Source organism: Sarcophilus harrisii, chromosome 3 (genome assembly GCF_902635505.1).
Source record: "Sarcophilus harrisii chromosome 3, mSarHar1.11, whole genome shotgun sequence".
Lineage (NCBI taxonomy): Eukaryota > Metazoa > Chordata > Mammalia > Dasyuromorphia > Dasyuridae > Sarcophilus > Sarcophilus harrisii.
Window position 1 is genome coordinate 41,392,820 of NC_045428.1, and position 23,979 is coordinate 41,416,798.

The window sequence follows — 23,979 nt, forward strand, 5'->3', positions numbered from 1 at the left end:
TTCAGACGTGAATTAATATTAGAGTTTATTTTCCCTTTCGTAACAAGTCTCCCAGCATGCCTTTAAATCTAGAAGCAATAAGACATAGGAAAAGATTAATTCTTCCATTAATCAAGTCTTTCTTTATCAGCAATGGAATCTAGGACAAGACAACACTTCACAAACACAAATTTCAGTTTCTTCATCTATAACAAGATTTGATCAATGCTAAATTTTTTTTCCAACTCTACAACTATAACCTGTGATGTTCTTAGAAGGATTCTATCCTAAGTAGACAGGAATGGACAGAAATGTCTAATAATGGTGCAATTTGTTAGAACTTGAAGCTAGTCTTCTTACCTGTAAAATAAAAGGTGGGGTTCTTTCCTGACACCCCTTGGAGAATAACAGAGGTGGAGAGAGAAACTACGCCTCCTACATGTGTTCTCTATAATCATACATAATTTCTAACCAAAAGATAAACTGAAAATTTCTTCTAGCAACTGTGATAGCAACTTTATGTCCAAACACTTTGCTGCCTAAATGTCCATCCTGCATCACTAGGTAACCCCTTCCTCTGTCGCCATTATTCTCTAGCTCTATTTACACTGGGCTATTTTACTAGTGTTTGGAGGAAGGTGGATCACACTTAACAAACAGAACATTGTCTGAGTGTTTGATCAACATAAATGTCATTGATGCATCACCCGTTTTCTACCTTGCAATATAGAATTGCAAAGTAAAATCTAGAGCTTTTCTCTTCCTTTAGAATTTAAAATCCAAGAAGGAAAGTACTGAATAGGAGGGGTGGGTGATAAAAAAAAACAAAGAGGCAAGTAGACTGGGATCACTTAGAGACCACGTCCAAACATTCAGATGCAAGACCACGCTTACGTATGAAACACCTCTCGTTTCTTTTACAGTTTCCTAAAGCCAGTCCCTTAAAAGGCACAGAGTGAAACTTAGTTCGGCAACATTCTGTGAAAGGCAGCCTGGCTATCTTGAGGTTTCTAATCAAAAGAGCTAGTTCCTGATTTTTGCTGGGGCTGGAACCATCAGGACTCGGGCAGCCTGTGAGTATTTTAGTTCAGAGAGAAATGGATTTTAAAGGACTCCATCAAGATTTTCTTAAATGAGAGGTAGCTGATGTCTTCAAAAGAGAAGATTATAGGAGAAAAGTAAGTAAACTAATTATTTCACATGATTTTAAGAGTGTACAAAGCATGACAATGCATACTGGGGTATGGGAAGCAACTGAAATGGGCTGCTAGTATTTTTAAAAAATAGTATTTTATGTTTCTGAAATTTGATCAGCTGCTTTCTCAATAGTTATGAACTTACAATGAATACAAAGAGCTGCTTTAAGAGTCAGTACTGAATCTGGGGAAAAAGATACTACTGCTTTAAGATACATAATGTGGCCCTTGGTCAGAACAGCTATAGAGCTTTTGTTGTTTTATATATATATATATATATATATATATATATATATATATATACTTTTAATACATATTAATATATATGTATATATTAATACCTAAAGGAAAGTTATGTTAATGACAGCTTAAAAGAGCTTTTAAAATACCTAACAATTATTACATATAGATATGCTTTCAATTTTTCTAAACTACTACTTTAAAACTACAAAAATGTGATCAAGACATCAACACTAATTCATTGAGCACAACAGCAAGAGAATGTGATTTAAGGTCAAAGGAACTGAGATCGAATTCCGACTGATTTCTATCATTTGTATGATATTGGGCATGTAATTTGTTTCTCTGGGATTCAGTTTCCTTGGGTGTAAAATGGGACATTTGCACCAAATGATCCTTAAGGTTCCTTAGCGCTCTAAAAAAAAAAAATCTATGAACCTTACTAGGTAAATGTGTGTGTATGTGTGTGTGTATACACATATATGTACAAATATACACACATTTTATACTCATACATACATACACACATATACAGGATTATTCAAAATAAGACTATGTTTGTGCAAATGTATATATAATGTATACATGTATATACAACATTTTCTTTGGGTGACAATTTCAAGTGAAATTGGACTCATCAAAGGAAAATTATAATTGAAAAAAGCCATCCCACTTAACTGCAAACATTTTGAGGACCTGGATTTTAAGTTCAGCAAGACTATTTTATGACTGGTGTGATCACAGGCCAATTATTTCACCTCACAGCTTAGTTTCCCTACCTGAAAAATGGGTAGGTTTGCCTAGATAACCACCAAAATCTAGATATTCAGGCTGAAATCAATGATCCATTTGGGATTATATATTCACATGCTGAGATTCATGAGGAAAGAGAAATCAAGAAGTACAGAGAGGAAAGGACTGTGCCCACAGAGTCATATCTATAGAATAGATGGGAAAAGCCTGACTTTGGGGTTCCAATCACCACTTAATAGCTCAGTGACTAGATCATTTTTCAGGGTCTCAATTTTCTCATTCGTCAAAGAAGGGGATTAGATTCTTCACATATCATTTGGCAATAAAATTCTGAGAATCTCCTGAAAACCAAGGCTACCAAATCTAAATTCAATACTTTATGTGAAACAACTAGCCCCAGAAGCCAACATCTTTACCCCATGATAAACACACAGCAAATATAACACAGTATCTGAAGAATAAAGATAGGACCCAGGAACTGGGCTAGAGATTGAGTCTCATTTCATTGGTATGGAGTACTGTGGAGGAGATTCCTTTTATCAATGTACTTTTCCTACAATTCTTCTGAGTTGCCCAAGACAATGGTAGTGAAACTTTATACATACACCTATACACACATACACATAAACCAAAATTCTTTGGGGAGAACCTCAATAATAGGATATGCAAATCATTGAGGATCTCTCCATAGAATTTTGGTTTATGTGGGTTATATTTATAGATATTTACCCATATTAAAATTTAAAAACTAAATTTTGAATCTGAAAGGGTTTCAGAGACCCCCCAGGATTCTTTGTACAACACTTTGAAAACCACCGGCAAGCAATAAGAGTTTAGGTAACCTGTTCCATACCATTTTGGTATGGGATTTGAATATTTCTGACTGCCTCTCTTTCTACAGCACCTTGATGAAAAAATGAATTATAAAAAAATATATAAAAATACATTCGATTACACTCTTGTTGACTGAATTCCATTCATACCTTTTTTTGGTTATAAAATGAAAGAAATAAAAGAGGCTGGGGCGGTTGTATTTGTTTGTGCACCTCTAGCTCCCAGTATATATACCGTGTTCAGTACATCAAGCAAATGATATGTTTGTATCTATATATTTCAGTTTAATATTATGGTCTTAAGTGCAGAAAAGAGAAAGAAAGGAAGGAACAGACTTAGAAAATAGAAGGTGTGACCAAATTTTCCACCATCCTCTATTTACCATCCCTGAGGCTCACCTCAATCACTAGCACCACAGTGCCCTTCCTTCATTAATGTGACAATGAGCTGACCCACAGACAGCTCCTCCTCCTTATGCCCATTTTTATCTGTTTGATCAGTCTCTCAAATAATCTTACTGGAAACAGAGTAAAAAAAAAAACTCCTCCCCTTTTATTCTACTCCCACCCCACTCCCCTCAAAAAAAGCATTTAGCTACAGTGCTACAAAGAGCTAGGAAAATACAAACAAATCAAAAGTCAGAGCCCTCCATCTCCTTTCTTTTATTCTAGCAGGGAAAGGTAAGATGGCCCCAGAGAAGAATTATTATGAGTGAGGCTGGATTCTTCTAGGACCTGGAAGTTGAGAGTTATAAATGCTAAGAGGTAGAAGGAAGGGAGAATGCACCAGGAGCTTGCTTAGACATGCAGAGCAGCATGGGTGAAGACTAAGCCTGGGAGACAGAAGTTCAGAGCAGAACAGGGAGGCCAGTCAGGCTGGAATGTGGAGGCGTGAAAGGGAGTAAGTCAGAAAGAAGTCTAAAAAGACAGATTGGAGTCAAGACCAAAAGAGAGCTTTAAATGTCAGATGCAGGATTTTGTATTTTATCTTAGAGGTAGCTGGGGTCTCAGCAAGGTATCTGATGTGCTCATAGAATGTGCCTTAGGAAGATTATTCCTCAGCACAGCCAGACTTGTGGCTCTACAACTCAAAGTAACACTGAAGCTCAAAGTAACAATCCACTTTTTAAAAATCCTGATAGAAATGAGTCATCTTTGTTGTCTGTAGAAAAGCAGAACAAACCTTAAAGGGAAAAAAGATTACATTTTGGGTGACTGCTGTCTGCCTCAGTTTTTTCATCTGTATGAGAGAGTGATCACACCTCCCTTTCAGGATGCCATAAGGATCAAATGATATATTTGTAAAGGGCTTTTAAACCTTAAAACCACATATAAAGGCAATTATTAGGTTTATTTCCCCAAAAATCTAGGTTTCAAGAGGTAAAAAGGTAAGTAAGAGGTTCTCTAGGACAACTTCTCCATTTTTACAGATGATGAAAGGTCCAGAGAGGTCCATGTGATGAAGTCCTGGATCTATAGGTGGGGCTGGCAGAGACAGTACGAAATACTGAATTACTGCCTGGGGCAAGCAAGGAAGGGCAGTGATGGGGGATCAGTTTAAACTTATAGTCCCACCCTCTGTGGAGGTTTTGGGTAGCCCCTCCTTGCTAAATTCAGTCAGAAATCCAAGTTATGTCAGACCTGGAGGTTAAATTTCCCTTCTAAATCCATCTATGGCTCATGCCATCTCTGCTGAACCTCTCTGGATTAACCCTGCCACGGCGGCGTTCTGTCTTGTGGTATCTTTTCTCTCACACACCCCCCTCCCCCAATGTCTCATGATATCTTTCTCCTTCTTATAACTAATTCTTTTAGGAGCTAATCCCTCTATTGATTTAGCATGCCAATCAATGATAAACTTCTACTTCATTGAGTATATACCTTTCTTCTAGTTAATTTGAGTTCCCACTAGGAAACTTGTCTTTTCAATTTCAACTTTCCTATCTAATTATGTGCTCTCTATCTCATTTACCATTCCTGGTGTCTACTGTATCTCTTCTTTTTGTCGTAACTTCTTCTAAGAGAATCTACCTTTTGCCAAAGAATTCTTCACATGAGCAAGCAATTCAGTACTAAACCCCAAACACATCACTGGGACACCAAATTTGCTCCCCTAAATCACATCATTTGAAATAAGTGACTGTCACGATTACCAGAACTGTGAGTCCTCTGAGACCAGGGGCTGGTTTTTGCCTTTCTCTGAATATTCATTGATTTGTACAGTGCCTGGTATGCAGTGGGTATTTAATAAATACTCATTGGGCTAACTTTCTACAAAGTAGAGTACTTCACACACACACACACACACACACACACACACACACCCCTTAAGTCCTTAACTATCATCTTTTCCAGAACAAGGAATAATAAAGCTCATGTTTTATAGTGATTTAAGAATGAAATCTATGTGCTGTCTTATCTTAATTGATCCTCACACCAAACTCTAGATGGTAAACTTTAGGCTCTAGATAAACTATCACCAATTTTAATGAGAAAGCAGTTTTAAGAGGATCAAGAAAAATGGTGGCTATTTATACCTCTAAAAAAAGACATATAAAAGCCAAAAACAATGGGAAAAACTAGAGCTATCCAGATCACCTCTCCATATGAAAGTATTTTCTGACTTCAGTGGATCAAAATCATGGCTTTATAAGAGCCCTCTGAAGGACGTCTGTCTGTCTGTCTGTCTCTCTCTCTCTCTCTCTGTCTTTCTCACACACACACACACACGCACACACGTCTCAATTTAGAGAAGGGGAAATTGAATCTCACAGATATAGAATTTATGTAATTGTGTGCCCAAGGTCACAAAGGTATTAAGTGACAGAAGAATTTGAACACAAGACTCTGGGTTCTACAGAACAAGAAGTCTTCCCACTGCGGCACATTGGGTCATCCCTGTGTCCCACTATTCTCTTATAATAGTTTGATAATTTGTTATGACTCTTACCATATACCAAGAACACTGAGACCAGAACAACATTTAATCCCACTGACAAAAGAAAAAAAAAAGAAAAAAACCAGTCCTTATACTTTATTTCTTGCTGGAGTCTCACAGTAATATATAAACCAAATTCTGTTCCCCAAACAGTTCCAAAGGACTTGAGCTCTAAGGTTATAGCCAGGATTTAATGGTGGAATGAGAAAGAGAATTTCAAGGGAGAGAGAGAGAGATTAGATTCTGGATTCTTTTCAAACTCAAGTTTAAAGAATGACTGGAACAGGTGAGGGGCAAGGAAGAACTTGCTGGACCGGATTTGCTGTTTTGCTGAGGAGGCACCTGAAGCACAGGCTGATTGTCCAAGGCCATCACTAGTTCACAGCCCTATAGAGATTAGTATGCACATTTCTCATTACCCAGCCCCCCTTTTCTTTTCCCTTAAAATAAAAATGTAGTTGCACTTTGACAGGATTTTGGTCCATGATCTTCCCCCTACCCCTCTCAAGGGGATTTCCAAGTGCCTGGTAACTTTCTAAGAGGCAGCACCAAGAATAGTTGTAATCAAAAGAGTGTCCAAGAAAAGGAGTTCAAGTGCCATCATTTAATCTATGATGTGAAGTCTCAAAGCATTCATTTAGAACTGGGAGGACATCATTTAAATCTTCCAATCCAAATTGTTCCATTTCAAAAATAAGGAAATTGTGACCTTGGAAGTTTAAGAGCCTTTGCCTTTAGTCAGAACACAGTAGTAAAAAGTGGCTGATAGTAAGACAGAAATCTTCTTTCCCACCATTTTTTTTCAATGTATATATTATATACATTGTATATAATTATATGTTATGAAATAAATAATTATATATTTTATATATAACATATAATACTATGTATAATATATAATGAATATATAATTATATATTATATACAATCTGTGTATATATATGTATGTATTTGCATTTCAATCTGTTTTTGAAAGGTCCCTTTCTTGGTACTGGAACATAATGGTACTTTGTTAACTTAAATTGCATCAAATGTATCATTCACCATGCACTTGCTTTCACATAAGCATTTGATATATACCAAGCACTAGGCTAAGTCCTGGGAATAATAGAAAGGACAAAAGCAGTTCTCACCCTCTAGAAGTACATATTCTAATGTAGGAGACTAGGGAGAGGAGAAGGCATTAGCAGCTGGAGGAACCAGGAGAGACTCCCACTCTTAGAAGGTGAGTTTTGAAAGGACCCAGAATTACTAAGAGGCAGAGACAGAAGGGAGAGTCTTCTCCACATATCTATGTCTCCCACATAGAATGTGGGGATGGGGAGACAAGGATAGAGACAGAGGAGAGGAGATGGAAGAAGTGGGGGGTACTAAGGTATCACCTCTTTCGTGCAACCTTTCGTGCCAAAGGGATACTGTTCCTCCTCAAATTCTCTCAAAATGCTCTGGACTCCTCCTTCACATTCTTCCTTGTGTATAATTACATTCGATTAACTCAGTGGAAATCCAATGGAATGGGAACTTGTTGAAGACAGGTGCTATCACTCTTGTTACACACACACACACACACACACACACACACACACACACATTATTGATTTAAAGTCCCTTTCTGACACTGATGTGGTGCAACCTATGTCAGGAATACTCCAACCCAGGGGCTTCATCAACATGAGAAAACATCCCCCAAACAGAAAAGTTTTAAAGAACATTTGGTAAACTACTAATGTTCACATCTTTACACAAATCTCTGTACTTTACAATAATTTTTTTGTTATGGAACATCCAGTTGGAAGAGACTCCAGAGACCATCTATTTCAATATATACCTGAAAAATGAAGCCCCTACAACAGAGTAGTCGCCCAGGTCTCCAATTGGGAAGAACCTACTCCCTTTCCTCTTCCCCCAGACATTCTTCCTTATGCTCACAGCATAGTGAACAAGGAGCTGATCTCCCAAGACAGAAAAATCTGAATTCAAGTTCTGATTAAACTCACATTAGCCAGGTGATTTTCAGCAAGTCATCTAACCTGTAGCTGTTCTAGGCAATTGTCTAAGAAAATAAATTACAAAAAAGGAGACAGGAGAGGAAAATGCAGTCCCAAAGGAAATGGAGTCTTCTTGCACCATTAAGTGGCCCTCTGACTTTGAATTCTAATCCAGCCTCTAGCTATGTGACTGTGGACAAGTTGAAATGTCTCAGTTTTGCCACTTGTATATGAATAACTCCCTGTCTTTCAAAGTTGTTAGGAAGACAAAATGGATTATAGTATTTATAAAGCGCTATGAATATACTAATACAATAGGAGAAAGTATGTCTTAGAGTTAGAAGTGAAATCTAGGTTGGAAGCTTTAAGAAAATTTGAAGGCAATAAGAGGAGGTAAGTCTCCATATACAAAATGGTACTTTGTGAAATGTAGAGGTGGGAGGTACATTCTGGGCCTAGTGGTTGGCTTCCAAGAAAGCACAAAGGTGAGAAATATTGATTGATTTAGAGAACTTCTAGCCATCAATTTGAGGAGAATATAGTGAACAGGAAGAGGGAGGAAGTAATATGAAATGAGGCTAGAAGGGTGCTCTAAAAAACAGGAACATCCTGAAATGTTTTGCAAGAGAATAAAAGAAAAGATCATAGTAACAACTTGAGAGGGAGTAAAGACCTCCACGAATCTAGACCTAACTTATTTTCTTTTTAAAAAAATTATTATTATAGCTTTTTATTGACAAAACATATGCATAGATAATTTTTCAACACTGACCCTTGCAAAACTTTCTGTTCCAACTTTTCCCCTCCCTTCCCTCCCCCTTCTCCCCTAAATGGCAGGTAGTCCCATACATGTTAAATATGTTAAAGTATCTGTTAAATACAATATATGTATACATATTTATACAGTTCTCTTGTTGCACAAGAAAAATCGGATTTAGAAAGAAGGTAAAAATAACCTGGGAAGAAAAATAAAAATGCAAACAATAATAAGAGTGTAAATGCTATCTTTTGTAGACTAAACTTTCAAATACTCCTCTTGCAAAGACATGTTGACATGGGATCTCTATGTGATTTCACAGTGAATTAAATAGGAATTAATATAATTCCTCCTTGGCTTTTATATGTTTAAATTAAGATTTAGGGGAAATGCAAAGCCTCTATATTTCCAACATAGCATTTTAAGAAATTAAATTAAAAAGAATAAAATGAATAAAGATGTGCAAACATTTCTCATCTTATGTCAGAGAGGTGATGGTCTAGAGGCCAGTTTCTGAAAATGTGAGTTGTGAACCTACATGGAATCTCAAAACTGAATGTGGGGGTTGCAAAATTACAATTTATTATCAGCAAATGTTGTATTTGTATACCTATTTTATATACCTCTATAACCTGGGGTCATGTAAAAATTTCTCAAGTGAATGGGATTACAGGTGGAAAGTTTAAAAAGCCCAGTCTAGAGAAATAGAATGAGATATACATTGTCTAGGGGCAACTAGGTTGCTCAGTGGATAGTCAGGAAGAATCATATTCCTGAATTCAAATCTGGTCTCAGACAAATTGTGTGACTAGTTACAGAATAGAATCAATTATGAAATGATACAGAATCAATTTAATGTCTTGATTCTTTACTTCCTCTGTCATAGTTATCCATCTTGCCACCCAAGGTTAGATCACTCAAATATATACAGCCAACTAGAGGGCAACATAGCACAAAGTACCAGGGCTGAAATCAAGGGGCCCCAAGTTCAAATCCAGTCTAGTCAAATCCACACTTACTAGCAAGTCACTCAATCCTGTTTGCCTCAATTTCCCCATTTGTAAAAAGAGCTAGAGAAGGATATGGCAAACCATTTCAGTATAACTATGCTAAGACAACCCCAAGTGGGGTCATAAAAAGTTGTACACAACTGAATAACAATAAGAAACAATAACATTCTCCATTATGGCCATTGTGTTAATGTGTTTTGCTCAATTGTGCTTTTGTTACAAGGGAAGAGCTCCTCTATTGAGGGGAAATATGTTAGTGAGTAATTATAAATATCTCTGAAGCATCTTGTTTTCAATTCACCAAAAGAAAACAAGATGTTCCAAAGAAACATAAATAAAGCAAGCCTGTCACTGTAAACAGAAGGAAGCACCATAAAACACTAGTGAAATGTTGTAAAATTGCCAAGGACCAACAAGCGTGGCTCCCAAGATCCAAGAAGCCACCCCAGTCCCACTCCTCTGTAGAGGTGGGAGGTCTATGGATATAGAACACATGCATTTTCAGATTTTTTCAATTTTGCAGAATTAAAAAAACTTACCCCCTGTTTTTTGCCTTAAAATATATATAATTTGTTATATGAAACGGCTCTCTCAGAGGGGCAGAAGGAGGGATACTAGAGGGAATCTTGGTGCTATTTTAAAAAAAAAAAAGATCAACAAAATATTTTTTGCAAAAATGTGGCTCTGGAAGCAAACACTACTCATATGTGGTCTGACCTGGGCAGAGAAGAGAAGGGACTCCGTCGTTTTCCTTGTCCACCTGTCTTTGATGCAGTCCAAGATCATATTGGCTTTTTGGCTGCCATGTTGCACTGGGTAAGTTCCCAGTACACCCAATGTTCTATGTCATTTTCACATAAACAGAAAGTTTATATGACAAGTTGGCATGGGCTAATTAGGTCCTTAGTAATTCCACATTAAAGCAAAAGTTAACCTTAAAAATGAAAGTCATTTTAATAGACTTAAAGACCCATCGTGGTCAATAGCTTGCTATAATATAGTGTAAAATGAATGCCTCCCTCCCTTGCCATTTGCTTGTGTCTTTCCTCATGATGGCTCTGGGTGTATAAACAGAGCTCAAAATTTCCCCATTTTAAATCAAACAGATGACTATATTTGGAGAAAACCTGGGGTTAGGGTTAATTTATTCATTCCTCTTGCATTTTCTCACATTCATAATCCAGTAGAGCAGATGGGAAATGTCTCTGTATTTAAAAACTAAACAAGTGATGCTTCCAAATCTCTCTGTGTATTTAGTCTAAGTGTTGTTTGGGGGCAGTTTGGGTTTTTTGGGGGGGAAATTACTAGCATATATCCTACAGGTTGCAAAAATCTTATCTCCTAGCAAATTTCTTGGTTGACTTTACCAATGAAGAAACACTCAAAAAACTTATTCGCTCTCTCCAACAGCCTTTGTCCTTTTCACTTAATCACTGTAGGGTGCCCTTTCTGTGGGAAACAAGTAACTTTTGCTCCCTACCACTAGAAACTTGGTTCAAAGTCTTTAAGAGGCTGACGTAGGAGGACTTGAGGTTCTCCTCAAGTTAAGGAGATGCCATTTCTTCCTGAGAATCAGGGGAGCTCATTATCCAAAAGTGCACTGGTCATGATCTCTGGTGATTCCTTTGTTGCTGTTGTGATCTCTTTCATTTACGTCCAACTCTCCATGACCCCATTTGGGATTTTCTTGGCAAAAATAGGAGTGCTTTGCCATTTCTTTTTCCAGATGAGGAAACTTGAGGCAAGAGGGTGAAGTGATTTGTTTAGGCTCACCCAGCTAGTAAATGTCTGAGGCACCAGTGCCCCATGGATTCTTACATGTCAAACCAGGACATGAGAATTTAGCATAAGGATTTAATTACTCTGTAATTACTCAGTAATTAAAACCTTACTACCAGGGTAGTCTTTAGCTAAGCAATATTCCAACACATCTGCTCAGGGAGACCTGTCTCCAAAAGTTTTGCTTCTTATGGACCGGGAAGCCAGAAGGTGACCATGGCAAGACTTTTTTTAGGCTATTCAGACATACTTATATTGTTCCTAATAAAAGATAAATAAAATTATAGCACTAGATAAACATCAGGTGCTATTATTACTTTTACTCTTATCTCAAAATCAAAACCAAACTACTTCCTGCCCACAAGAAGCTTACAAGTCTATGGGGGGCACACAATGGGCACACAGATAAATACATTTTCCCCCCTCACACTCAAATATGAAAAATGAGGTAGATCATTTCTTGGGAATTAAGTGGCTTAAATACTTAATCCAGGGTGATAGAGTCAACATATATTGAAGCCAAACTTCAAGTTTAAAGTTTTCATCTAATATATCAATCCTCTCATAGTCAAACATAATACAAAATAATTTGTTTGATGCAGGAAAGACCATCATCAAGTGTAAGAGATGAAGGAGGGTAAGGGAAAAGAAGTATTTGGAAAGGAGTTCAATGGAAGTCTGAGTTGAATCTCAAAGGAAGAGCCACAAGGGAGAATAAAACAGGGAACTCAGAAGGAAGCCAATAATTCTAAGAAGAGAAGTTAAGAGGGTATGTTTGAGGTACAGGAAGTAGATTTTTATATGGTGTTAGCACCATGCTAACAGCTGGTAAGGAAAAGGCAAAAATGAATAAGTCCTTGCCCACAAGGGCAACCTATCTGGAAGAACAACATGGCCATATATAGATAGAAAACAGGTATATGGCAAAATTCCAAGTAATGGAGGGGTGAGGGTGAGGCCCAGTAGGGACAGGTCACATCATTTAAACTGGGTCTGTCTTGGTTACCTAATCTGTAAAATGAGGACAATGACAGCACCCACCTCCTAAAGTTGTTATAAAGATAAAATGTATAAACCTCAAAGCTCTGGATGAATAGTTTTGATGATACTGATGAAGCCTAACTTTTAATAGAAATCTGAAGAGCTGCCAGTTCATCTACAGTGTCAAATTGGCTTCCCAATGTTCTGAGATAAAAGCTGCACATTTCACAAATATTAAATTATTATTGTAAAAATAATAACAGCGATTGATTTCACTAAATTCCTAGTATGTTATTTCATTTGATCTTCCCGACAACTCCATGAGGTGGATGATGTTGTTCAATCCTGTCCAACTCTTTTAAGGTTTTCTTGGTAAGTACACTAAAGTGATTTGCCATTTCCTTTTCTAGCTCATTTTTCAGATAAGGAAACTGAGGCAAACAGGGTTAAGCCACTTGCTCAAGAGGTCACACAGCTGGCAAATGTCTGAAGCCAGATTTAAACTCACAAAGATGAATCCTGACTCCAGGCTGATGCTCTATACACTTTGTGATGGAGCTACCATTAGATGGGTACTAAGGGCATTGTCCATGATCACATATAGAGAAGGAAGAGGGAGTGTTTGTGTCTTTCTGGGAAGATGATTCCTGAGTAAAGACAATGTAATTATCATATATCATATGTCAGCCCAGAAGTCATCTATCAGACCAAGAGATTTTTCTTTTCTTCTTTAGGATTGGGACATAATTTTTTTTTTTTAAAGTTTTGAATTCACTTTCCTCAAAAGCAAGGACAAAATCCAATCACAAATATATACTCTCTTCTCTCCTGCACCCAACTTCGATGTTCCCCCCCATGAACTAACAAAACTATAGTTTGACTTGCATTAAAGTAACCAAAAAGTCCACCATTTGGACTGGGTTAAATGGGGTCACACATCCTAGATTCTTAACGAAAGGGAACATGGCACTCATCTGGTTCAATTTTATTATTCTACAGATGAGGAAAGTGAGGTCAAAAGCAATGAAATAACTTGATCAAAGTCATACAAGTAATAAGTTAAGAGACAAGGGATTCTATTTTCTCTCTCCCCCCATACACTGTTTTGTTTTGTTTCATTTTGTTTTGTTTTACATTGTTTTCCTAAGGCACTATATTGTATCATATATACTTTATTCTCTACTACACCTTTGTTTTGTTTTGTATTGTTTTCCTAGGTAGGGCCCCATACTGTATCATACATGCCGATTACCGAGCTGCAAGTTCTAAGAGGCACATTATCCCTAGACTACATGGCTAGGGACAGGGAGTCTGGGTACAAAATATTTTCAAAACCACTGTGTGGTATTAAGAGGTTTAAAAAAATTCTAATAGAAAGAGTATATTTGCAAAGCTTCAGAGTAACATTCTTATCTTGAAAAATTGCTCACACAAAACTCAAAAAACCAAATTCCATAACCCAACATCCAGGATTTACTGTGTTGTTCCCACAACCATAGCCTGGTTTCATGACTCTTTAATCAATTTACTGTCACGAGGAACCCTGGGAAGGTTTGGAAGTAGGTATGAGAAGAGGGAAAAAAAAGTATCAAAAGTTCTAGCAACCCTCTTTAAAAAACCAACTGTACTCCAGGCCCTCAGACTCTAAATCCATCATCCTTCTACACTGTGAAAAAATGCAACAACTTGTCACTGTCCCTGCTCAAAATTATCCTGCTCTTCAGCAACCTCCATCCACAGCTACTTAGCGGGATTGGTGAGCCCTTTGTCTGGGATGGGGAAAAAAAATTCATCTCCTCTTTTATGCCACAAGTTGCATTAGACCTGTATGTTTAAGCTGGTAACAATATGTTATCTAATATAGGGCTTCTTAAACTTTTTTCACTCGTGATTCCTTTTCCCCTGAGAAATTTCTGTGACCCTGGGAATACAGGTACATACAGCAGGTGCACAAATCAAACATTCACTGATAATTTCATGATCCCCACATTTAGTTAATTAAGGGTTCACTACCCACAGCTTAAGAAACTACCCACAGGTTAGGAAGCTTTGATCTAATAATGAGATTAAAACCGAGGAGAAGGAGTGATAAGAAGATACTTCCAGAGAGATTCTAGGAAAGACTTCTAGTCAAGCTTCCAAGACTGATATATTTTCTGATATTCCCCTATCAAATTATAAAAATATATCAGTCTTACCCTTTTCTTTTCTTGATTTCCACAGAAATAGGGGAGTTTGGAAGGAGAAGAATGGCTATATTGTGATGTTCTGACAACACACAATTTGAAATTTCTAAGTCATTTGGGATGGTCCTTATAGACCAACTAATCTAATATGAACCTAAAATGGGACTTAAGGGGGCCAAAATTGAACTGTCCAGTTACTAAGTCAAAACTTATCAGTTCAAATCTTGATTTGAACCCTAGTCCTGTGTCAGTAATTTCCCCATTGTGCCATGTTCTAACTCCACAGCTAATAATTAAGAATTTTTTGACTGCCAATTCTGCTGTCTCAGTATCTAATTTTTCAGCCCCTCTCTTTTCTTCTTGGTACTCTCAGCTGCCTGGGGGAAAAAAACTATGAGAAAGAAATTACAGTTAGGATCTTTTAACAGGGCTGTTTTCGGTCAGAAAGGACTCATCTTTTATTCTCAAAGGAATAGTCTGGCTTGGTCTCCTCTCTATCCTGCTTCCACCAAAAATTGGACTGCCATATATTTACTTATTACTTATACTTAAATACAATTTAGAGGCTATTATATTATTTGGGACATATTTACATTTTTAGAGGGAAATGTATTTCTTGCTTCCTCCCCAAGAATATTAATTTGGCCCTTGATAGCTCCTTTCACAATATCTTCAAAAACTACTCCTTAAAAGCATGTATAATATTTTCCTATGCAATTCATAAGTTTTTAAAAAAAATTAAAATTATGCATTTGTGACTTGAAATAGCAGCATCACAGAGTAGGAAGAGCCCTTAGTCAGAAAGAGCTGGGTGGATCCTGCTTTTGTGAATCTGAATGAATCTGGTTATTTAACCTCCAAGTGTTCCAAGACATTGCCAAAGAAAGTGCCGCTCTGCACTGGCACCTCTGTATGCCCAGGTCCAATTTAAAACACATATACAGGAATATAACAGGAGAGCACATACATATAACACACAAGTGCACACACATGTACTATGGAGGTATATGGGAAAACCTCTAAGTCCCTACTTTCCACAACTTTTTGTTAATTTGGTCATTACCTAACCAGAATGTAATGTGATTTTCCAATAAAATATAATATAAGATTTTCCACATGCCTTCCATTATTTCTGGATACTTCTAGCTCTGTGGTCCACATGTTGTCAATTTTCTTCTAAATAATGACTTTAGTTCATAATGTCTTTAAATAATTTTAAGCTTAAGTATTTCAAGGCCCTTAAGCACTGGACATGGAGTCAGGAAGAAAGAGATATTCTGTGGTGTGAACTTGACCTCTCTGAGAGCCCAGTTTTCTCATCTATAAAATTCAGGGATCAAATCTCTAAAGCCACTTCCTGTTCTAAGATTCTCTGATACTGCTTGTGACTCATATAATTTTCAGTCAAATGCTTTCAACATGCCTGAAAACTAGATGTGCCTTTTTAATATAACTGGATGTTTCTGGCTCACAGCAAAAATGTCCTCTAGTAATGGTTCAAATGGGAAGAAAGAAATATAAGTATATAATTTGTATAGACACTCTAGACTATGCTAATTGAAATGTACAGGATTTTTCTACAAAAAACAGATCTACAAGACAAAGCGAGATAAATTCTAAAAATTTATAAAAAATGGATCAAATGCTATAACAATCAATCAATGAATAAGAGCCAACTCATTTCAGGCTTACAAAGCCATTCTCTGTAGCAAGGATTTTTGGCAAATGTTCAGTAAAAGCTGTTAGAAAATAGCCTGACATTCAGTATGCTGTAAATGAAATTATTATCTACTGTGTGTTTTTCCATTCATAAAATCAATTAAATGCTGCTTGAAAAAACATTTCTATTAGTACATAATTAAATTATATCAGATTGCTTGCTGTCTTAGGAGGAAGGTGAGGGAGAAAGGGAGAAAAATTTGGAACACCAAGTTTCACAAAAATATTGAAAACCATCTTTACATGAATTTGGAAAAAACAAAATATACTGAAAAAACAAAAGTGGTAAACACGAGTTCTGCAGGAGAAATAAAATCAAATAAATTTTTTTTTATAAATTGAAAAGAAAAAACATTCATGTAGCAAGTCAGGCAAAAATTAATGGCACACCTGCATTCAATGCCTACTTTCCCTAAATCAGTGGTTAACTCATAAGGGTTTCCAGAGCAGTTACTTAATAACCAGTTATTTCTAAGAACGGGATAGGCAGTGAAGTCCTCAAAGCATTTTGCCATCTAGTGGCCAACAAAGGCATGGCATATAATAACTAAATAGCATGAGGTAGTTTTTCCTGGCAAGCTTGTTCAATCTATCAATAATTACTACACATTTATTAAGTACCCACTTAGTCCCAGAAACAAAGCTCTAAGATTATAAAAAGAAGCAAAAGATCTAATCTCACTATCTTGCAAATGTGGGGACCATATCCATACTGACCCAGCCTTATTCTTTTAGAATTGCAGTGGGGATATATGGGATGTAGAAAAGAAACCTGGTTTCTGGAAACACTGGCTGTTTGTGTTTGTTCCCTGCACACAACACCGTCTCTCTTCACTGGTTGTCTCTCATTTCTGGAATCTCAATTCTGGCTGTTCTTCTCTCTACAAGATACTATTCCTACCCTACCTTCCAACTATACTCCATCCGACCCCCTATACCTCTACTTACCCACTTGCACTATATATAATATATATAATATAATGTGTATATATAATGTATAGTGTGTGTGTATGTATACACACATTATATATTATATCTTCCATTCACATAGCTACTTAAATGTGACTTCTTGGGAAACAGAATTTTTTTTTTTTTTTTTTTGCCTTTCTTTATCTCCCTAGAACTTAGCACAGGGCTTGGCACATAGTAAATAATAAATTTTAAAACTGCTTGTTGACAGCCTCAAGAGCCCAAGGGTTCTTAACTTTTTTTAAAACTATCATTTTAAGTAAATACTATTTTAAATAAATACTGTCAATTTAAATAACTACTTAAATAAATAAATACTATTTTCAACTAAATACCAACTCAGCTCATGTTTTAATAATTTTTTAAAAATCCTAACACTCAAGTACTCAGCATTATTCATTTCTAGACTTGGGTCTATTCCTATTCAAGGGCCTTAAAATAAAGAACAGCATTATTTTTAAGTTACTAAAAACATTTACAGACCACATGCCGCCAAAAAGAAAAACAAGGAGACAGCTTTTATGCTAAGCAGACTTTCAAGACTATTTTGATACATCGCTGATCCAGAAACCCAGAAAGGGACATTCTGTGAAACTGACCAATACATGAAATAAAGACAGATGAAAATTAACTATATATTACCTATAACATCACTTTATATTTGCTACTGGATCAAAAAACAGCTTCTATCCCACCTTTTTTTTTAAACAGGTAAACAGAGATCATGAAAAGATACGGGGTCTTCATAGGACTATCAAACTGTGTATAACTTTGATCCAGCAGTGTCTCCACTGGGCTTGTATCCCAGAGATCATAAAGGAGGGAAAGGGACCCATATGTGTAAAAATGTGTGTAGCATCTCTTTTTGTAGTGCAGGGAACTGGAAACTGAGTGGATAATCATCAGTTGAGGAATGGCTGAATAAGTTACAGTATATGAATACAATGGAATATTACTGTTCTATAAAACGATCAGCAGGATGATTTCAGAAAGCCTAGAGAGACTTAACATAAGTGATGTTAAGTGAAATGAATAGAACCAACAGAACATTGTAGGCAATAAAAACAAGATTATGTGATGGTCAACTCTGATGGGCGTGGCTCTTTTCAACAATAAGGTGATCCAGGGCAATTCCAATATTCTTGAAATGAAGAGAGCCATCTGCATCCAGAAAGGACTGTGGGGACAATGTAGGTCTTAACAGGTTTTTCACCTTTTTTTGTTTTATTTTTTGCTTGGCTTTTATTTTGTTTCACCTTTTTTTCCTTTTTTGATCTGATTTTTCTTGTGCAGCATGATAGATATGGAAATATGTATAGAAGAATTGCACATGTTTAAACTATATTGGATTGCTTAATATTTAGGAAGGGGGTAGAGGGAAGGAAGAAAAATTTGGAATACAAGATTTTGCAAGGGTGAATGCTGAAAACTAATCTTTGCATATGTTTTGGAAATAAAAAGCTATTATTTTTAAAAAGAAGAAAAGACAAGGTCTCCCTGCTGAATTATTTGCATTATGTTATCTAGAAGGAAGGATGCTAGAGCCCAAGGTTAACTGACACCGTTTTTTCATGACTTGGTTTAACTGATCTGAAATTGGGATAGGTTAACAGGTGAGAACCATAAAAAGAGTCCAGCATTTGTAAAAAGCAATTCATAGGAACCAAGGACAGGAAAAGCAGAGATCAAAATCAGGACTGGGCAGGCAGCAAAATCAATGACAAAAAACCTCTCACTGTAATTCCAGAGAAGTAACCTGTTGCCAGAAAGGAGAGTCCCTCCAAGAGCTGAATGTCACTGAGGATCTCCTCCCATTCCTCCAGCTCCCTGACCTATAGGTTAAACCCACAGAATCTCAAGGGTCAGAATATGACTTCTGTAGCCATCAGTTCTGGCCCATCCTGAAGAAGCAACTGCTCTGTAATCTGACAAGTGGTTAGCTAACTGTGTAGTGAACAGAATCCACTACCTCCTAAAACAGCCTATTCCACTCAAGAATAATTCTGTTAGGAAGTTTTTCTTTCCATTGAGACCAGGAATACAGGATCTTAGAATTAAATGTAGATGGACCACAGAGATCAGATAGTTCACCCACTTCATTTCAGGGGGAAAAGCTAAGTGATTTGACCTAGATCACAATGTTAATAAGTAGAAAGGCTAAGATTTAACTCCTGGTCAGATTATCACAGAATCTCATCTTACTTTTCCTCAACTGGGATCTTTCTGATAGGACCACCAGGAATACCCCCAGTTCATCTACTCAGCTGCAAATCTCCCTGGGGTACAGCTGCCTTGATTAGTGAGTAAGTCCATTATATCCAGCCAGATCCAGACCAGATCATCCCAGTGGTAAGACAACGGTATCCCATCCAATCCCAGAGTCTTTTCTGTAAAGGATAACGAAGCTAACAAAACCCTCATTCCTAGAATCCTTGGTGAATCACTTACCACCCCCTGTGTTCCTTAGCCACCGTACTCATAATATAAGGATTGCCTCACTTTATCAAGATTCAGATTTCTTCAGGGCAGAAACTATTTCACTTCTGTATTTCTGTTCTCAGGGCTTTAGCAGAATCCCTGGGCACACTCAATTTTTCCCCCCATTCATTAAATACCTGAACAAGAATCTTCACTATAACATATGTGACAATTGGTAATTGAATCCTAATTTTAGATAACCATTTGGGAGAAATGTGTTACCACCTGAGCAAACCCTTTGCTACTTTTGTAGAGGTTATTAGAAAGGTTTTGTTTTTTTCCTGAAATCAAGCAAAGCACAGAATCGCAGAGGTCTTCTGACTTCATCCCCAGAACGCTCATCTGCCTTTCTTCCACATCCACCCATTTTAACCCCTGCCTGCCCATAATCTCCACTCCTTTCTTCAAAAGATCTGGCAATAGTAAAATCCTCAAGGATCCGATTTTCCTCCAAAATATCTCTTCCCAAGCTTTCTGGAAAAACTTCTGGGAGAAAAACCAGACTTTTAAGTATTTTCCTCTTTTTAGAAAAGATTGTTCTTTAAGAATTTTAAGGACAGATCTTTAAATCTTTTGAGAAATAGTTTGAAAACATTTCCTAACAAATTCAGATAATATTATTGTAGCAGCTCTACTAAAAAAAGGTCAAGAGCTAGGCATGGGAAAGCTTTCTCCTCCTAGTGCTCTCTCACTCCTTCTTCCACCCTCCCTCCCAACTCTGTCAGGCTTCAGACTATTCACTATTTGGCCCTTTGAGTTTTGATCATTTATAATCCTGAAAACAAATAAGTTCCAACTTGTATAAGGCCATGTAAGTGCTGCACTTTGCAAAGCCAGGCACCCGTAGAGTCTGACATTTGCGTACTTGGCAGGATGTCAATATTTCTTTTGAGTACTTTAAACCATTCCATTTTGGAGAGAGTGTAGCACTTTACAGCAGTCCCTTCAAGCAGACAAGACAAGAAACAGTTACTTTTCCTTACCAACCTTAATAGCCAGGAAACTGCTAGTGAGAAAAGTCATGACTGCCAACCACAGGAGAGGCAGAACAAATCGGTAAGTAACAAAAATTCTTTCCAGCAAAGGGTGCTTTCCCTGTGCTTCTCTTGCTAATGGCTACTCGATTCTTGATTTCTGGAAAAACTATTTCGAGTAAAATTTGATTCGACTCACAGATTTTATTGAATTGAACTATAGAGGGGAAAAAAAATCAAAATTTTGTCAATTCAGTATCCTCTTCTAGGGTTTCATATTTTAAAAATAATAATATTTAATAATAGTAACTGAACAAAGAAAAGATCCAAGTCTTTAGTCCTGTCTCTATGGCCAAGTAACTGTTACCTAAAACGAAACGTTTGTCTTCCGTGTATTTCAATTTCCTTGCATGCAAAAATGAAGGATTAATCTCTATATATTATCTCTATAAATTATCTCAATTTCCTCACATGCAAAAATGAAGGATTTATCTCTATAAATTATCTCTATATTTCAATTTTAAGTTCTTTTAAATTTTTAACTATAGGATGATTAAACAGTAAATACTTAAGCCAGAAGTAGGTATTCACATATTTTACTGAAGAAAAAACTTTGAGAGGACTTTCTGAGATACAAAGACCAAGAAATAAAGGATTTTGAATTTCTCCTGCTTATACAAATGGAAAAGGATTCGAAATGCATAATGAAATTTCCATTTCCTCAGCAGTAAAATGAAGTCTTTTAATTGGGTAATAACAATATTTAATAACTGTTATTTCAGTATAATCAGATCTTTTTGTAATCCAATGTATACTTCACTTTGAGGAGTCCATAGCCTTTGACTAAGGAGTCCAGGACACAAAAATGAATCAGAATTTCTGCTTTTCGAAATATTCCCTGACTCCACTAAAATATTAACAGATAATTAAAATGTAAACTCAAAGAGGACATTTAAAATAACCCCTGCATGATCTGATCAAGCGGAATTTTACAAATCAAAATTTAAACTTAGCTCCATGTGCCAAAGAAATCTTATTCTAACATCTCACAAAAAGAGCCTGCTGTCAATTCAGAGAGGTTATGTATAGAAAGCAAAAAAATTCTTAGTCAATTTATCACAATTTACTTAACACTAAAGGTACTGTCTTCTCAGTTCATCAGACTGGGACACAATGAGATGCTTCCTTGAAGGGGGATGTGACTGACAGCTTCTCTTGTCAAGTGATTCTTTACAATTGTCAATTTTTCTATACAAAGGTTTAGAAAGAGGGCAAGAAAGAATTCATTTTAACCTAAGTGGATTGGCTTGGCTGTAATATCCATGCATCCTTGCTAACCATACTCATCAATAATAATTAAGTTGTTTCCAACTAATAGGTACTAACAATAAAAGTCTCCACTTAATGGAGTCCAGGTTTGGAAGTAAATAAGAGGAGGGGAAGAAAGAAAGGAAAAGGAGGGAAGAAATGAAGGAGGAAGGAAAGGGAGAAAAGGAGAGAGAAGAAGGGAGGAAAAAGAAAGGAAGGAAGGAAGGAAGAATTTGAGGTCTGCATTTTAGAATTTTCAAAGTTGATCAAAGGCTGTTGGTGAGAAACCAAATGACTAATTTAGAAAGGACAAGGTCATCTACTGTATAATGGGTCATTTCCAGTGTCTTGCTGATAGATTTAGATGGCTATGAAGAATTCACCATTTGGTACAGCTCTTCCTCACTTAAATCCAATTCACAATGACAATAACTACACAGACTACACTACACAAAGCCAGATTTCCAAGTTAAATTTCTATTTGTAGCTATTCTGTGGCACCTGTCAATCAGTGTTAAATAATAATTTTAAAAAATTAGATACAAACACAAGTCAGGAGACAGAACTAACCAGATCAGGTGGGTTTTTCAGGTGTGGGCAGAGGTGTAACAGGGAGCAGTACTGAGAGGAAGGAGACCAGGATTCAAGCCTCTGCCACTATGGAGCCTAGAAGCTAGGCAAGTCAAGCAATGAATAAGGTTCAATTCCCTCTAGAAAATGAGAAAGATGGACCAGATGACTTGATTTCTAAGGTCTCTTCAGGTTCTGATACTCTGCCATTCTTTATTACATAGTAGTTTTACCTTCCTTTAAATCCAAGAAAATAACAATTAAAAATAAATAAAACAAGTATTGGCCTGAATTCTGAGCAAACATACATGTGGTTAACAGGTTTGAAGGAATCTGCCTTTTTGCTAACAAGTAGAAACTTTTCCCACTAAGTTCTGAGGAAAATGTCCTAGAGCTAATGACCAGGCTACCCTTACTGAGAAATGCAAACACTGTTCCTGGCAAACAAAAAAGGGTCAGACTCATTTCCTTAAGCCCTACCCAGGGGAAGAACACGCATCACAGTCCCAAAGGATGCTTCATAAGGACAAACAGGAGCAGCCAGCAAGCCGGGCCACTTAGCCTAATTCTGGCCTGTCAGGGAAGGCGGTCAGTCTATGATACATGGATTACTCTTCACTATCCATTAAGAAAGGAAAGAGGAAAAAGCCTTTGAGTGTCTTCTGGGACTGTAAGTAATTCAGGCTTGGGAAGGTAGATGAATGGGGAAACTTGTTTGTTTGGGGTTTTTTACATTTAGAATTGTGATTTTATCCATGTAAAGAAATCCCAAGAAGGAACCTTCTCTACTAGTGCAAAATGACCTTTTTTCTCTGAAGCTTCAGAGACGGAGACCTGCCTAGAGTTACACAGTCAATATGTGGCAGAAACAGGTCTTCCTGGATGCAGCCTACAACATGGTAATACATCATATTAAAAATAGTTTCTACTTTTCCTCCTTCCTTCCTTCTCAGCCCTCAGATTACCTTCCTATAAGTAGGAATAATAGTAGAAGCAGGATTATAACAGATTTGGGGATAGGGGAGAAAGAGAAAGAAGATCAGGAAATTTCTAGTGTATGCTCCCCATTTCTGACATTTGTAAAGCAGGAGAAATGAGGTTAACAAAGAAGTCAAGGACAGATCCTAAAGTATATTATCATGCTGACTTAGTGGTTGGCAGTTGTGTAAATCTCATGTTCACGGCTCTTAATTTTTTTCTTCAAAAACCATCTTCTTAGCCAGGGCTTCACCCCCAAATCATTATCCATGGCACTAAATGTTTTGTTCCAAAAGCATCCTTCTCCTCCTCTATACTAAAATCCTAGTGGTGCCATAGGTAC

The 23,979-nt window shown here is 36.9% G+C and overlaps 2 protein-coding genes across 17 annotated transcripts in view; one reads left to right on the forward strand and one right to left on the reverse strand.

The window, feature by feature from the left end:
• Positions 1-23,979, reverse strand: part of MED12L (mediator complex subunit 12L) — a 370,226-nt gene that overhangs the window by 176,926 nt on the left and 169,321 nt on the right. The gene's annotated exons all lie outside the window — the stretch shown is intronic.
• The window catches only part of P2RY14 (purinergic receptor P2Y14), a 38,645-nt gene continuing 15,642 nt past the window's right edge, over positions 977-23,979 (forward strand). Inside the window, exon 1 of one of the 3 annotated variants that reach the window (XM_023500746.2) lies at positions 977-1,157. The gene's annotated coding sequence lies outside the window, so the exon portion shown is untranslated. Of the gene's footprint in view, positions 1,158-20,552; positions 20,863-23,259; positions 23,329-23,979 lie in introns of those variants that run through there. The other 2 variants (XM_031957768.1, XM_031957769.1) reach the window with 2 other exon arrangements.